The sequence below is a fragment of the Ursus arctos genome, unplaced genomic scaffold (assembly GCF_023065955.2).
Source record: "Ursus arctos isolate Adak ecotype North America unplaced genomic scaffold, UrsArc2.0 scaffold_26, whole genome shotgun sequence".
NCBI lineage: Eukaryota > Metazoa > Chordata > Mammalia > Carnivora > Ursidae > Ursus > Ursus arctos.
In genome coordinates, this window is record NW_026622941.1 from 22198056 (window position 1) to 22211448 (window position 13393).

At 35.5% G+C, this 13393-nt stretch overlaps 1 protein-coding gene across 30 annotated transcripts in view; it reads right to left on the bottom strand.

Moving 5' to 3' along the window:
- SOX5 (SRY-box transcription factor 5) overlaps positions 1–13393 on the bottom strand; it is a 964448-nt gene that overhangs the window by 462213 nt on the left and 488842 nt on the right. The gene's annotated exons all lie outside the window — the stretch shown is intronic.

Sequence of the window (13393 nt, forward strand, 5' to 3'; positions counted from 1 at the left end):
GGCTTAATCCCAGCCCTCGGGGTACTTGCATTATTTTTTTCACATGTAAGGAACATATGACTTAATGGTATAGACCCATGCTTCTGAAATTCAGAGTGTTAGGTTTTTGCCACTCTGGTATGCTTTTCTTAAAATATTGTGACCTTAGTAAGCATTTTGTCATAGTCCCTCATGTCAGAAGCTAATTTAGACTAAGACAAATACTTCGAGAAGATTCCTTAATTTTAATAATTTATTAAAATACACAGAGATGCATTATTGCTTCTCTATATTGGAATATAATGGAAATGGAGTAAATGGTTAGAAGAATTAATTATGCTTCCTGAGATGGCAAACTTCATTTCTTATGCACTGTAAATAAAGGTCTATTGTGTTTTAACTAGAAAATAATTTCTTTTGGTATCTTATAAAGTGTATCTCTACTCACCCAATCAAAATATCAAGTTGATTTTATATCAAGACAATGACATCATATAGTCTATTATTTCCATCTACACTGCACTGCATCACATTAACTGAAACTAAACCACATTTTATAGCAATACAAATCAATTTAGATTTAACCTCCTAAATAACCGCTTTATGACAGTTATAAAAGTAAGTAGCTAGCTTTAAAATAACCGTCAAAATTCAGAAAATAATGGGAATTCATAGACATTTGATCAAGATGAATATTTTGCTTCAAAACAAGTTGAGTGGACTAAATTCGTCTAAGTTTAGACATTTCTAAATATGTGTAATGACTTTTAAGCATTAATTCCAAATTATCATACTCACAAATGCTGCCAAGGTTACAAGTGGAAGGGGTTGATAATGTGTTAGGTTTGGACAGAATACATAAAAAAGAACTACAACTCTTAATATCCATAACATACCCAATCTGTAACTCTGAGTATTCAGGATTTTATTTGACCTAATTATGAAAAGATTATAAAACCTGAGTTTAAGCACTTAGATTTTTCACTGAGCAAAGCAGAGTAAGATTGGTAATCCACATGAAATTTATCCCATAGGAAATTCCAGAAATGATTTCTCTTAACATGATAATCTCTATGTATATAAAAACCACGATTATTAAAAAAGAAGATAAAGTATAACCTGCATTCTATAATTAAACATTTATCCAAATCCTTCCATTTACTAAAATTTAAGTGTTCAGGTACCTAAAAATGAATCTTTATTAAAATCATTCCTTTTACTAAATTTTAAATGTGCAGTTACTTTAAAAAATTCTTTAATAATTATGTAAAGACATCTGTGGAAAATACTTTTAAAACATTAATTATCCTCTTTTTAGGGTATAAAATGGAAAAGAGAAAAAAAGGGGAAAAATGAAAAGTAACAGAACAGAAAGCTCCTGAATAGAGGGGATGTGAGCAAAGTGGGAGAGGACAGGCATTCATATTTAAAAGATAACACTAGAGTGAGAAATGGAAAGATAGGAACGTACAGTTTGTGATCCAAAGACCGTGGCAGCCAGGAATCTGAGACCAGGGTAATCCCAGTGTGTGTCTAAAGGAAAGAAACATTTTTCTAAACCCATACAAAAGGTCTGAAGGTTACATAAACAAGGAAAAGAATCTAACCTAGAGAGAAAGAATTGAAAATTACCAGTTCAACTCTAGCTCTCTTGCCTAAACATCTCCATTTCTACTTTTTAACATAATAAATTTGCTAGCAGATTTCCCAAGGAAAACATTATGTTAGCTATAAAGACAGTGACTTTCTGTCTGGTCTTTCAATAGTCATAGAAGGATGAGTACTTCTTAGTATGGAGAGATTCTCTGTCCCTATCTCGTGTTATCTAATGCATATTACAGGGAAGAGTGAAATATTCCTGTTAAATCCTCAAATCAGCTGACAGCTGATGAACAAATGGGCAATGATAAAACACCAATAAAGTTATTCACAAAGTAAAATACCACACTTAAAAAAATCAATAACTGAATAAAAGTATTCCATGGAATAAATAACAATACTCTTTTGTGGCTACCCAAATTTCTTCTCAAATGAATCAGGAAAGTGTGTTGGCTCTCACTGGTGTGAAGAAGAATATTAAGATTAGCAAAAACAGAATAATAAACATAGGAACTCTATATCCTTAACAGTTAGCTCCTGAAGACCAGATTTACTTTCTAATCCACATTTCTATAATAGATTGGATTACTGTATTTAAATAAAATCGTAGAATCTGAGCATACCCAACACGGCTTAACCTCTTTTTGAATGGCCAGATTCAACATAGCTACACTCTTAAGTAGTCAGAAGAAAGCGAAATATTTCATGCTATTCAGGGTAAATATAGTTAAAAAAAAAAAAAGGAGCAAAGAAAAACTAAATTTGGCATTGGCAGTTTGGCTCTTTTGCTTCCTAAAGGAAATGATTTTGACAGGGTAACCATGGGAGTAAAGATTTCAGTGATACTTACTTCCTGGACTGCAAAAGACAACATAATCTTGACATGTAAAGAGCTTCTTCACTCTGCATTAGATGCTCTGAGTATAAAAGATTTCTTATCTCAAAAGAGAAATCTATGGCATAACATATAGAGAAGTTGAATCACTATGCTGTACACCTGAAACGAATGCAACATTGTGGGTCAACTATATTAAAATTTAAGAGAAAATAAATTTAAAGAGAGAGAGAAATCTGAGAAAAAGCTTTTTTTTTTTTTAAATCATTGATTGTAATTAGTGGCTGGAAAAATCCCATTAGTACATGGATAGAACTGATAAGGCTGATACAGAGGAGCTGTTAACTCTGGCTACGGATGCTAAATTGTGTGCAAAGATTTCTCTAAAGTTCTCCACTGCACATCTGCAACAGAGTTAATGTAATCTCCTCCACTCAGGAGAAGAGGAAGCCACCAAGGGAACAATGTATCACCATCACAAATTCACACCAGACTCCAAGGACTTTGCAGCGATTGTGAATATAAAATCCCAGGCCACAGCAGCAGTGAAACATTTAAGAAAGATTTATACATAGATAAACTTTTAAAAGTTAATTTGAAAGCCAAGCAAAGCCATGAAACTTCATATCATATTGGTAGAATTATAGTGTCATTGCCTAACATGATTTCTTTATAGCAAAAGATCAAGATCGCCTCTGATTCACTATTCAGTTCATTTGAATCTACTACAACTTTTCATTCACAGACACCGATTCACATATCCCTTCCCTTGCTTAATTCCATGACACATCTGTCACAACTAAATACTCCTATTTCCTCAAAACACCTTCTCCTGTAGCTTCTGAGATTCCAGCCTACTCCAACAGACTCTTAAAACTTGAAATTCCTCATGAGCTACACTAGGCGTTTTTATTTGTTTTCTGTGTTCTTTACTCCCATGATTCCGAGCACCATCTATATTCAAAGAACCACTCAAGTCTCTCGACTTCAGACTACCATATTCTATTGCTTTCCACATCTTCATCTGAATATCTTGCAGTTGCCTAAAATACAGCATGTTTAAAGTTAAATTCATTACCTCCCCCTGCTCCTCCTCAATGTTTTTGAAATGGCACAGCGATTCCCCGGAACTCCAAAGTTAAAAAAAATTAGGCATAATCCCCACCATCCAGTAAATGATTAGGTCCCATTAATCCATCCTCTTAAATATCTCTCAACTTTGACATCGTTCATTGTCACGTCACTCTACATCAGGCAGAGGCACAGCAAGATAAGATGTGCATCAGTGGATGGTAAGTCTTCCCAGCATGATTTACAAAAGCAGTGTCCTTTCTGTGAAAGGATTATTCAAATTGTTATTTGAAGGTAATACCACATAATATTTTTTAAGACCAGAATGAACAGTTGTAAGGAAGGCAGTGTGAATATCAGTCTGGGACATGTGCAGAGGCCCTCCAAAGGGTGCTCCTCGTTCGCGTGCCCACTCTTCCACCAATCAAAGTCACCCACCTGCCCTCAAGTTCCCCAATATTAGAAGTCGGTTCTGCATTTAACTTTAGGTTACCATGATCTCTCCCTGGACCACTAATGCGGGCTATTCATATTATCTCCCTACCTCCAATCTTGTTCCCCCCAATACACCCTTCACCTCACCTCTAAACACATCTCTAAACAATGCAAATTCAATCACATCGGACTTTTCCATTGCCACCACAATTCTAAGAAAAGTCCAACATTTTTAACAAGCTTCTAGGGCCCTTCCCAATCTAGATCCTGTTCACTAGGTGCTCACTATTCTCTCTGCTATTCTAAAATTTTCACCTGGCAGTTCCCTGATTTCATCATGCTTTCACTTCTGGGCCTTAAAAACTGCTATTCCATGGCTTCCAGGTTTTGGGGGGTAGGATGGATTTCTCTGGCTGCCTCGATTATGACCTTTTCCTCTTCTGCACCTTATGCAGTCCAAACTTTTGTAGCATTCAACACTTTCACAGTAACCACTTTCACACTAACGGTGCTTTTTAAATGACTATATTTCGTTCTAGTCTGTAAGATCCCTGGGGGCAGGAGATCAGAACTGTCCTATTCAGTGCAAAACTCCTCACACTTAGCACACTGCCCAGCACACAGCAGGGACTTACTAAAGATTGTTGGATAAATGGAGTTGGCAGTTTCTTTATAATTTAGATTAATAGGAGCCACGGATAAGAGTTTTAAAGTGGTAATTTATTAAACAGCTGAAACGAAGGTTCATTTAAAGTTAAACTGAAATTTGGACAGTAGGAAAATATATGCTGATTGTCTCGCAACGATATGTGGCATCTTCTTCTAACCTCTTGAATTTATATGCTGCTATGCCAGTACGATACACAGACTAATTTAAAAATCAAATAACAGACTCTAAGAAGTTGTAACAATCCCTGGATTAGTATAGGATGATAACTAAGGGATCTGCTATATTAAATCATGACAATAAAAGTAAAATCCCTCCATCTTTTCCTGGATTACATTCAGAGCTCAAATCAGAGAGCACTAAGTGAATAATAATGAATGTATGCCTCTGTGAATGATTGAAGATTGAATCACATTTTAACTAGACTGTATTTATAAGTCCCTTTGGATGACATAATTACAATTCAAACCATACACTAATTAGCAGCAAACATCTATTTAATATTATTTAGTGGGTTTAAAATATATTTTTATGCATTTCTGAAAACAAATAAGAGAAAGGACACTTTACCTAAACACAAGAATGTTAAGGATCCAAGTCAACAAATAAGTTGATGCTAGCTAGAAGTAAAACCAATCATGTTTCAAAAATAAATAGTCGTATTTTATTTTTCTGAGAAATAATAATGACTAAATATACTCATCTATAGGAAACACAGAAAGAAAATTTAAAATAGTTTTTCTCATGCCATACTAGTTTTTAAAAAATTTATTTATTTATTTATTTATTTATTTATTTGAGAAAGAGAGAACACAAGCAGAGAGGTGGGGCAGAGGGAGAGGGAAAACCAGACCCCCAGCTGATCAAGGAGCCCAACGTGGGGCCCCATCCCAGGACCCCAGATCATGACCTGAGCTGAAGGCAGCCTCTTAACTGACTGAGCTACCCAGGCACCCCCAATAACATTTTTAATAGAAAATTTACATTGTTTTCTATTTCCTATTTCGCTTAGCAACTGTTTACAACTCCTTTAAAATTGAGATAATTCTTCATCTATTTTATACCACAGTTAAATGAACCTTAATGGAATATTTACCAAGAGCCAAAAACTTTCTCAAGGTTTTTATTTTTAGATAAAATTCCATTTTGCCCCAGCTTTGCCTGCCCAGTGAATACTCCACTCATTGGGCTGAGCTCCTAATTGCATTTATATTTTTTAAAAATGTTGACCACTGTCTTCTAATATTAGTTTCCTTTAAGTTCCTATGCTTTTTAAAGTTCCCGAATGATGAAGAAATTAGGAAGAAAGCCCTAGAAAATTCAGAATACAGTAGTTTGAAGATAAAATTGCTTTTTTAAAATAGGACAATCAACTTTTAATACTATATTTTTGGATAGCGTTAGTTAATTAAAGAATTGAGAAATACTGATAGCTCCAATTTATCATATCAGTGCAGCACTTCCTATGTGCTAGAGTTGGTTCCAACTGCTTTATATATACTAATACAATTAACTCTCATAACAGCCCTGGGAGTTGGGTTTATGTTCATCCCTGTTTTACTGATGGGGTGAAGTTCCATGTTGGGTCACAGTGTGAGGAACAAAAGAAGTCTGGGTTTGAACTGAATCGGTCTGGTTCTAGAGTCCATGCTCTATGTGGCTGTGTTGTGCCAAATCTGTGAAACACAAATAGCAGTAATTTTTGCAGAGTTCACTAACAAAATAGTCTTTTCAGGTTCTGATGTCCTTACGTATTCTAGTTTCTAACTTACAAATTATTAGTCTTCGTAAAAGTCATTTATAAAATAACACTTTAGCACTCTGAATATACTGGTCCATAAAAATATTATGTAATGTCCCATTTTTTCACATCTTGAAGGATGAGAATCGTTGACACAAAGCATTAAAAAATTTTTAAAAACCAGAGTAACTCAGTATGGCTGGAGAGTATGATGTGGGGAGAGCAGTAAGGGCTGAGGCACGGGACACGTTATAGAGAACTATGAGCCCAGCTGCGACTTTCCAATTTTATCCATAGGTAACGATACCAAAAGCGATTTCCAACATTGGCATGAAGGAGTCAAATCCACATTTCATAAAGATCATAACTGAGGAAATACTGAATGTAAAGTGGAGACAAGCACGTTATTGGCAAAGCTGTTATTGTTAGTAAGCAATGGTGAGGTCCAAGTTAAAGTAGTTAGAATGAGGAAGGGGAGGGACTGCACAAAATCAACACACAGATAGTAGATCGATTTGACTTAGCAAATGATAGCACTGGGGCTGTGGGTGAAGTAATAAATTATAGAGGAAATTACAGTAATAGCTAATATTACATAAACAACAATGTCTTGACATTGTTTTGATTTTCCACAAATAATCATAGTCAATACAAGAATGATAATATAAGCCATGGCAGAGAAAAAAAGATATATCATTATAAACATTAGTTTTTGTCACACACTATTTTAACATTAAACATCATTTAAATCTGCATTTTTAGTATCATCTAAAAACATTTAGTTCCTGAAAATACCAATACTTTTTGTAATTTTACCTATAATAAAATCAGCCAGCATTGACGCAAGCAGTAATATATTGTCCCAGCAAGGCTTTGATATAATACACTAAAAATTCAAGATTGAATTCTTTTTCTTGTTCAGTTATAAAAACCACAATCACAGGTAATATTTTCCTAGCCCATTTTATACGAAGAATTAGAGTGTGGTAGTATTTCTGCTGTTTAACTGTAGCAGCTACAACAAGCAACCTTTAAAAATTAACCCATTTATTAATTCATTTATTCATTCAAGTGGACCATGCCAGGGGAGTACTGGGTGTGAAAAGCTGTACTAAGCTCTTTGGGAAGTCAACATGAGAGAGAAGGCAAGACTGCTTCCTGAAAGAGACTTAAAACCTAACTAAAGAAACTCTATAAAGGTGAATCTCTAACAGCAGCAGCTAAATACGTCAATGGAAAACATTTCATTTTCAGTGAAATTTCCTTCAGGCTATACACTCTTCTACCACTTAGGACTAAATATAGCAGGTCATGTATTTCACACTTGGTAACATTTGAACTCTGTAGGTATTTTCTTTTGGAGGGGGGTATATTGGAACATTCTAAAATGGTACTTTCGAACTTAAAGCTGGATTTTGGGGGGAGTGGTCCTAAATTACGTTAAAATTGTGTATAAGCACATTTGTGAGAAGAAGGTCCATAGATTTCATCAATATTTCAACTGGTTTCATGACCCCCAATAGGTTAAAAACCACTGGGTCTTTTATCTAAATAGGAAATGAATCTAAACCATGTTTTTCCAAAACCAGTTGAAGTAACTTTTCTTGTCTATTGTGTTATAATTTTTTTCCAAATGTCTTAATGATTCTACTGCAGGATTAGGAATGGAAATGATAAAGCATCACCCAAAAAGGCACTGTGCTAAAATTGCTAGTAAAATAGCTAGCCAGTCTTGAAATTTTTATTTGTAGAATTCAAAATTTTTATGAATCATTTATTCAAGGTTTTTGATGTCTAACTCAAAAAAAATTACTTTGAAACTCTAGGATCGTGGCAAAGTGAAATTTAAAAAAAAATTCAATCCAGGCACTAAATAAATAAATAATAATTAAAGTGTCTTTGCTTTTTGGGAGAATCCAAATGATGATATTTTTAAATGTCACAATTTTCTGCAGCATCAAAAAGTTCCATTTTGAAACCAGAGTTTTCCTCTAGAACAGTTCTCACTGGCCTTCCAAAATAATCTGGGCCAATAATTACAGGTATACAGTTAAGGGAGAAGATGATAAATAATATTCTCAGAAACAACAGAAATTCTGTGACTTCATTACTCTCTTGTGGAACATGGTGAGTAAAAATGACCCCAGATTTCCGGGGAGCTTACCTGTACGTAGTACAAATAAAATATTTAATCTCAAGGGTCTGTAATCAGTAGCCTTTGTTGCTAAAAGTATTCCAGTTGTACAAAAGAAGATGTAATGCCACCCCACGCTATGCCTGACTCGGATCAGGATTAGGGATAGACGAGAACCTTGTCCTCTTGTTTTCAATGATGTTTAGCTGGAATTTGTCATCTGAAGACAAACAGCTTTTACAGGTCACTTACATATTTTAGAAATCTAGTCTCGATTCAAGACCCCAAATTTAGGACTCTCCATCTCAACCATTAGAAAGCATAACTGTTTTGATAATCCAGGTAATTTTCATTGACTCTGATGGAGAAAGTGAAACATTTCCAACACAATGATAGTCACAAAAATGTTGACATTTTGAAGGAAACAAAGAGTTCCATTCAGTTTCCAGAGAATGAGTGAATAAGAGGGCATTTCATCTTCCCCAACTCCTTTTTTTTTTTCCTCCTTTCTCTAACACAATACACTTGGAAACAAAAGGCAGATTATTAAGTTTTCAAATGAAGCTACTTGTTCCTCTCCCCTCTCGAGATGCCTCACCCCTCCTCTCCCTCGCCCTTCAGCACATCTGGTAACCATGTGTGGTAGTGCTAATGAAGACTTTCCTGAGCGAGTTACAATTAGTTCCGACTGCCGTGCAGCTTTCCTGGGCAGTACCAAAGTCAAAGACAGGAATGGGGGTGCGGGAGAACCAATAACTCTGTCACTTCACAACACCCATTCTCCCCTGCCCCTGGGACTCTCATCACCATCCCTCCGGGGAATTTTTGCACAAAGGTGTAAGCATACACTTTAAGAGTTCCCTCCCTCCTTTTCTCCAGAGCAGCATTTTACCCAACTTGATTGAATGCGACGGGCAGGGTAGGCAACAGGACTTCTATGATCCTTTGAACAATAGGGAATTGTTAAATAGATGCCATTTCCCCTTTTGGTCCGTGTATTATACTTATCTAACAATTTTATCTCCTTTAATAGAACAAATTTGTGCGTTTTACTGTTTGATGGATTAGAAGGAACTGCGGAAGCAAATGTACTGTATACAATTAGGCCGTCTTGAAAACGCACACTTTTGTTTACTCTAGGCCTCTTCCCCCCTTCTCAATCAAGCTACTAATAGAGCTGTTTTAAGTTTCAACAAGGACCATATTAACTGCGGGTCTCCACATGAAACAGAATGCTAAACCCCAGCGTCTCCTGACGATGTAAGCTCAAAGTATCCGAAATCCTGTTTTATATTTCTGTCTCAAATCACCGTTATTTCGTTTCAATGTTTTTTTTTTTCCCTGTACCTAGCAAATTATGAGTCCTCAATACATACTATATAATGGCAGTAATAGCCAGTGTGAGAAGATTCTAAGTGACTCTGAGGGTGGAAAATTTTGTATCATTTTTTTGGGCAACTGGTAACCCACATCTTATCCTAATGCCGTCTACTTTTTAATTTTACCAACTCTAGTGTTAGTACATGCACTCACTCAGTAAATGTTACCAATGATAACAAGCACACTTTACATTTCAGCCTATCCTACACTCATATGCACACAGTCGGAACGTGAACCCCGTAGCTATTCACAGTGACAAATAAACATTCACAAATAAAAATTCAAAACCAGAAATAAAAACTGACTTTCCTAATGGAGTATCTGAAGCTATTACAATGTATAAGTCAAACAAAGTAGCATCCCCAAAGCAAAGAAACACAGCCATATAGAAACAGCATAAAGGAAAAGTAATGTGGACATTTTTTCTCTTCTTTTATCAAAGCCAAACAAAATAATATCACATCCAGGAACAGTGACCATATGTAAAATTCAATAAACACACTAGATTTAAAAAGAATAAATCACAGTGCTTCAACTCATCTGGCCCTGACATGTAAATAATTTCTTAATAAAAGAAAGAAAAGCATCTCCCCCACTATATATAATTGAAAATACTTTAACTTTATGCAACTAAAGTTTCTACAGCTATTCACCCTCCTGGCCTCCCCTCATTCATTACAAAATGTGAATGGTTTAACTGGACAGTGCCAAATCCTCAGACTGGAGAAAGTCTTGCCCTGACCTGGCCAGCTGTTTGCTTCCATCTCTAGGTGGTTATCCTTCTGAATCGATCTCTGTGTCTTTCAGAAATGACCAAACTAAAACAAAAGCAAAACTCTCTGCAGATCGTTTGTAAGGTATTTTTTTTCATACCAGGAGAATGCTAGCAAAAAGAAAAATCAAACACACACGCACACACACAGAGAAATTGTTTAAGCTGTAGTGATGAAAATATTGAGATTCATCTACATTTCAAAATGCCAATAGGATTCTAAAACAGAATAAGTTAGTTAGCAACAGCAATACCGTATTATAGAATGACGTGCTTCTCACCATTAATTTTTTCTTTATTTGTATGAATAGGAAGTTGACTCTACTAGCAATAATGACAGTTAATGACAACCCAGTGAGTCACTGCCTCCTGGGCCTTAAGGAGGAGTAGGTTCAAGTATAAATGATAATTAATGCCATTAAACATTCCAACACTACACTTACTTAACAGCTTTTGGCATTCAAACTCTTAAATGCTTCTACTGTACCTACCAAATGATTAAATACTGTGAAGCTACACAGGGTTAATCTGCAAAGGTAACTGACTGGGATTGCTCTGGGATGTGTCTTGAGAACTGCATCAGTCTGTAATTTTTATGCTCACCAGTCACCTTCAAACGTGGGCATTATGTTTTTATCTAGCTGAATAATAAGCTGCCTACAAATTCAATACACAGTAAACTGGGCCCCTATTTCGGTGGACATCAACACTCAGTCCTTGGCTTGCTAATGTTTGCTCGGCAATCTGATACTGCTGTGGCAAGTCAGACTTCTAGATGTGACTCAAATGCATTTTTATAAACTGTACATTCAGTGATTTATATCGTGATCATAGGCCTTCTCTCAATATTTCAGGAAGGCGCTTGAAGGAAAAATCGAGTAATATTGGATACCAACCTTAAAAGTTATTTGATACTGGTAAACATGTAAAAGGATCTGATTTCCAGATAATAAAGGATTATCTTATTGTACATACAGATGTTTAAATTAACACACACATTCCGTTCTTATCTTTCTTAAATTCAGCAGAATAACTGTAAGTCTTCACAAGGCATGTTATCAATGTAAAAGCAATAAAAAAGTCACCCTTTTGTGAATTACTATTTACAGTATTTCACAAGAATGGCATTCACACCCTCCAAATGAACAAGGTTGTCTCTTTAAATTGAAGGACACTGCCTGCACTCTTCATCAGTTAGCATTAGCGATAGGGGGGAGGGGAAGGGAGAAAATAACAAACCATTTTTCTATCATTTGAACTCTCTTTGACCCTTGCAAGCTATTCAAGTATTCACTTAAGACAATTCAAATAAATAACATATATATACATATATAGAGCAGATATATAGATAGCAAAAGAGTGAATCCTGATAAAGTAGATAGGTTGATACCTAGAAATTAACCATCTTGAAGCCTGTTTCTTGGCATTGTCATTGATAGCACAAGAGGAATTCCCATACATAGAAGATAATAACATTTCATGACTTTAATCAATAATTATGTGAATCGGTATATAAATTCACTGTGAATCAACTATAGCAAAAAGAGCTAAGTGAGTTCAGGAAAGGGAAGAGCCACCTTGTCCCCATATTGACTGAAAAATTTTTGTTCCATAATCATAGTTCTACTGGGGGAGTGTCAAAGAGGCTGGCAAATATAAAATGCAGTGAGAAGTATATGATGAAATATATCATTTAAGTGATATTTAGCTTAAAAAGTTCAAAATATTCTAGTCGAACTTATTTCTATTCCAAAAGTTAAATATAACATTTTTTGAAAAAAAAGTTACATCCCATAAATTGCACTTGTACATATCTATGTTTGCAAGAATTATTTCTTCATTTTTACTAAAATATTTCCTCAAAATAGACACTAATTGGTGTCTGTTTAACAATTTCCAACACTCCTTCTCTACTTTAGCGGCACTATGTGCTATAATTTTCAACATACACTTAATGATACTTACTACTGGGTCTACTGCATTTTTTTAACGCAAAATACTAATAAAAGTAGTAAGCTAAACTTGGCAGGTAAATGCATAAGGAATCATGCATGATGCTAAATAGTCACTCGCTCCCTCTTCCCCGAAAAGAGATACAAAGGAGAAAAAGGTAAAAATGGAAATTTGAAACATGACAGAACTGTCCTGTATATTTTCTTAATGTTTAGAGAGCTTTAATTATACAGTTTCTAGAAGCAAAAACAAAACCCTACTGAAATTAACAGAGGAAGATAGAGATAAATGAGTCACCAAATAAACTTTTCTTTCAGCCAGAAACCATGTGGATGTGGAGGTTTCTTCAAAGCAAAACATGTGCCTTGAGTCCACGGAATCTCTCCCATGGCAGGGAGGAGGAATTCAGTGGTCCTGAATATTCATCCCACCCAGGCTTTCCTGTTACCTTGTGGAACAGTGACAATACCAACTCTAGAAACCCGGGGTCAAGAGGGAATCTCTCTGTTGTGATTCCCGGTGACCCCCAGAGCAGGATTTCACCACAATCCTGTGGCATGTGACTGGGTTTGGGGAGTTCCAGTGTCAGCTCCAAAAACCCTAAGGAGGGCTCTTCCTTTTGTGAAACAAATTAATTGCACAACCAAATATTGCCACATTCTTGAGGCCTATTGACATAATGGAAACTGCAACCCCCACGTTGGTTTGTATTTTTCCAAAAGAGTAAAAAAGAGACCCAGGTAGAGCCCCATATAATTCAAGTAAAGGAAGATAAAAAAAGACAGAAGATTTTTCTTTCACTGCCCATAGTGAGAAATTACATATTA